General features: G+C 36.3%; 2 non-coding genes across 2 annotated transcripts; one reads left to right on the plus strand and one right to left on the minus strand.

The window, feature by feature from the left end:
- Positions 1–1,709: 1,709 nt before the first annotated feature.
- TRNAF-GAA (transfer RNA phenylalanine (anticodon GAA)) lies at positions 1,710–1,782 on the minus strand. Its single transcript has one exon. It is a non-coding gene; the product is annotated as a tRNA-Phe (tRNA).
- Positions 1,783–3,508: 1,726 nt separating this feature from the next.
- On the plus strand, positions 3,509–3,581 carry TRNAT-UGU (transfer RNA threonine (anticodon UGU)). Its single transcript has one exon. It is a non-coding gene; the product is annotated as a tRNA-Thr (tRNA).
- The last annotated feature ends 1,083 nt before the right edge of the window (positions 3,582–4,664 follow it).

The following is a 4,664-nucleotide window of genomic DNA, read 5'->3' on the forward strand; positions in this document are numbered from 1 at the left end:
ACAATGAAAATGGCGCCTTCCTTAGTGAGATTATATGAGCAAATGCCTGAACCAAAATATGTCATTGCGATGGGAGCTTGTACTATTACAGGAGGGATGTTCAGTACGGATTCTTATAGTACCGTTCGGGGAGTCGATAAGCTAATTCCTGTGGATGTCTATTTGCCGGGCTGCCCACCCAAACCAGAGGCAGTTATAGATGCTATAACGAAACTTCGTAAGAAAGTATCTCGAGAAATCTATGAAGATCAAATTGGGTCTCAACAGGAAAATCGATATTTTACTACCAATCACAAGTTTCATGTTGGACGCAGTACTCATACTGGAAATTACGATCAAGGATTACTCTATAAATCTCCATCTACTTCAGAAATACCTCCTGAAACTGAAACATCTTTCAAATACAAAAGTTCAGTATCTTCCCACGAATTAGTGAATTAGGCAGGATGCTTTTGTGCAGAATAACAAACAGCGGGTAAATCTTCATAAATTTCATCGTAAATGTGAAATACTCATACAAATACAAATGTGGGAGAGATCAAGAAGATGCAAGGTCGTTTATCTGCTTGGCTAGTCAAGCATGAGCTAGTGCATAGATCTTTGGGCTTCGATTACCAAGGAATAGAGACTTTACAAATAAAGCCCGAGGATTGGTACTCCATTGCTGTCATTTCATATGTATATGGTTACAATTATCTACGTTCCCAGTGTGCTTATGATGTAGCACCGGGCGGGTTGTTAGCTAGTGTGTATCATCTTACGAGAATACAGTATGGTGTGGATCAACCGAAGAGGTATGCATAAAAGTATTTGCCCCAAGGAGGAATCCTAGAATCCCGTCTGTTTTCTGGATTTGGAAAAGTGCTGATTTTCAAGAACGGGAATCTTATGATATGTTGGGAATCTCTTATGAAAATCATCCACGCCTGAAACGTATCTTGATGCCTGAAAGTTGGATAGGCTGGCCCCTACGTAAGGATTATATTGCCCCCAATTTCTATGAAATACAAGATGCTCATTGAATGATAAGAAACTAATATTCACTTCTACGACTCCAGATATTCAAGGAATCTTTTTATGTTCTGTTCTAGATGAAACAGAATAACTGGACTCTCATCTCAGTATTATGAATGGGCTACTAAAGGGGCTTCATTGATATTCCCCAATTTGGAAGATATCCATTTCGGATGAGCAAAGCCAATAGGATGAATCAAAAGAGTTCTGCACCATGAACTTTGTACCGCGCACATCACTTAGATGGGCCCGAAAAGTCACGTAGGAGGGAGTGAAGAAGAGAAAGTGAAGAAATAGAATATGAAAGAAAATATGAAATTATGAACTCAAAATTCAGAAATGAAAAGGGGATCAGATTTTCTTTGTACTGTATCTGAAATGAATCCTGTCTATTCCTACCCTTCGATTCCTCTCTAGACTAGACTTTTGGGTTTTCAGCCAACTAACTTCAATTCAAATATGTATGAAGTATTAACATTCTTTTTGAGCGAGAGCAGGTACAGTATGAACAAACAAAAAAGAAGAGGGAACAGAATCTAATTCTTTTCTTTACCCATCAAAAAAAAAATGGGGGATCTAGATATATCCCTAGATGGATAAGTATGTATCATGATCTAGACTATTAACGAATAGAATATGGATCCCGATCCATATCGATTCATTTGTATGAGTATCTATTCGATATATTAACCACGTGCCAGGAACCAGATTTGAACTGGCGACACGAGGATTTTCAGTCCTCTGCTCTACCAGCTGAGCTATCCCGACCATCCCCGACGCATCATCCTACTAGAGGGCTTGGGTCTATGTCAATTAAAGGGACTCAAAAAACATTAGAAAATCTTACCTCAGCCTTGGAATTTCTTGGATCTTCAAAAAGAAGACTTTGTAAGTGTAAGAGTAATGATATGGACTGTGAATGATTCAATAATGGAGATTCCTTGCCATATATGTTCATTTGTACGTAGATCATATCTATCACAAGACTTGTGATAAGAGAGAAAGATTTCTGGTCGGATCCATTTGTGAAAGAGTAGAGTGAGTGAGAAACATAGCTAAGCTCATTTTGAACCACTGACGAAAAAAGAGGATAAATGGTTAGGGAATGGAATAAAATAGGCCTTTTTTTTTTTATTGGGGATAGAGGGACTTGAACCCTCATGATTTCAAAAGTCGACGGATTTTCCTCTTACTATAAATTTCATTGTTGTCGGTATTGACATGTAGAATGGGGACTCTATCTTTATTCTCGTCCGATTAATCAGTTCTTCAAAAGATCTTTCAGACTCTGGAGTAAATGATTTGATCACTGAATCTTCGATTCTTCCTTTTGGAATCGATTTAATTTAGCAAGAATTCTGCAATTTTTCATATAAATAATCAAAAAATCCGGATTCGGGTCGTGATTAATCATTTGATATTTAAGTACGTCTATGTACTTAAATAAGGTCATCCTTTCTGGAGTTTTGATAGAAGGATTCCTCTACCAATGTAGTCAACCCGTTCGTTAGAACAGCTTCCATTGAGTCTCTGCACCTATCCTTCTTTGATTCTCGCTTTCTGAACCCTTGTTTTCAGAAAACTGGATTTGGCTCAGGATTGCCCATTTTTAATTCCAGGGTTTCTCTGAATTTGGAAGTTACCACTTAGTAGGTTTCCATACCAAGGCTCAACCCAATCAAGCCCGTAGCGTCTACCAATTTCGCCATATCCCCCTTATGAGATCTCGATCTCATTGTGATCCCATCCCCTTCTTTCATTTATGTTGGAACCATTGAATTCATTAGATACTGATTCCTATATCGAAAAAGTGTCTGCTCCTATTTTATTTCTTGCCCATCTTCTTTCATATCTATTGGAGGACCATTCATTATTTGGTCCAATCAGAAATGATTCTATCATTGATGTATCTGCAATTCAATATGGATGGATATATCCCACATATAGATGTTCCCCCCCCCTCTCATTTTTCCCGCGCAGTTTGGAATACTGGAACGGTCGATATTCATTCTTCTTTTTTTTTTTTTCGTCCTATCTCCTCCCTTTCCGAATGAAACAAAAGGAATATCTCAGTAGGATCTGGATTGCATCCTTATCTTATCCTTTCCTTAGGAACTACACTCTAATAGAAATAGAATTCATATAATCTGCTATAACTGCTATAACTAATAGTTATATTCTATTCTATAATAGAATATAGAATTATTTCATATGTATATAGTATTATTTTGCGTTTTTTAAATTTGATTTGAATGAAAAAAAAAAATTCTAGTGCTAGTGACTACTAATAAATGAAATAATCAAAAATAAATAATCAAATAGAAAATAATCAAAAATAAAATCAAAATTCATATTATATTAATAATTATTAATATTAATTAATATGTTATAATAATTTATAATAATTAATATTAATAATTATTAATAGCTAATAGCTAACTAAGATCCCAATAGTTTCCCGAATTCCTATTCACGCACTATTTCTGTTATATGAGCCCGCTTAGCTCAGAGGTTAGAGCACCGCATTTGTAATGCGATGGTCATCGGTTCGATTCCGATAGTCGGCTTTCTCTATTTGTTCTATTTTTTTTTTTTTATCAGGATTGATCATCTTTCCTTGAGACCAAGGAATATTGAGAAGACCCCCCCCTTTTTTTTCTCCAAATGTCGGGTTACCGATCTATTATGTTATGTCGCGGGAACTTCCAACTATGAATAAAGAATAAAAAACGGATTGGAGCCGTTTGATCTATACAGAACAAATCAAGAAAAGGATCCTTAACTTCCCATATATACAATATACAAAATAATACGGATATTGATACAATTCATCTTATTCCTCTTTGTAGTACTTCAGTGGATTTAGCTTCGTTTATCGTTTAGTTCAGTATTAATTTAGGTTTATTCTGTAAAATGAAATTTCAATAAAATTAAGGAGTCTTTATGTCTCGTTACCGAGGGCCTCGTTTCAAAAAAATACGCCGTCTAGGGGCTTTACCGGGACTCACTAGGAAAAGACCTAGATCCGGAAGTGATCTTAGAAACCAATCGCGTTCCGGGAAAAGATCTCAATATCGTATTCGTCTAGAAGAAAAACAAAAATTGCGTTTTCATTATGGTCTGACAGAGCAACAATTACTTAGATATGTTCGTATTGCTGGGAAAGCCAAAGGGTCAACAGGTCAGGTTTTACTACAACTACTTGAGATGCGTTTGGATAACATCCTTTTTCGATTGGGTATGGCTTCGACCATTCCGGGAGCCAGGCAATTAGTTAATCATAGACATATTTTAGTTAATGGCCGTATAGTAGATATCCCAAGTTATCGCTGCAAACCCCAAGATATTATTACTATGAGGGATGAACAAAGATCCAGAGCTCTGATTCAAAATTATATGGATTCATCCCCCCACGAGGAGTTGGCAAAACATTTGAGTCTTTATTCATCCCAATATAAAGGATTAGTAAATCAAATAATAGATATTAAGTGGATCGGTTTGAAAATCAATGAGTTGCTAGTCGTAGAATATTATTCCCGTCAGACTTGAACCTAACTAAAATAACAAAGCTTTGGACAAGCCCCTTTTTTTTCTTTCGCCGAAGTAAATAGATCTAAGAGGTTTGATCCGGATTTTTCTCCCATTCACGT

This window comes from Tasmannia lanceolata, unplaced genomic scaffold, assembly GCF_043159265.1.
Source record: "Tasmannia lanceolata isolate RefF3 unplaced genomic scaffold, GAP_Taslan_0.1 ptg001249l, whole genome shotgun sequence".
NCBI lineage: Eukaryota > Viridiplantae > Streptophyta > Magnoliopsida > Canellales > Winteraceae > Tasmannia > Tasmannia lanceolata.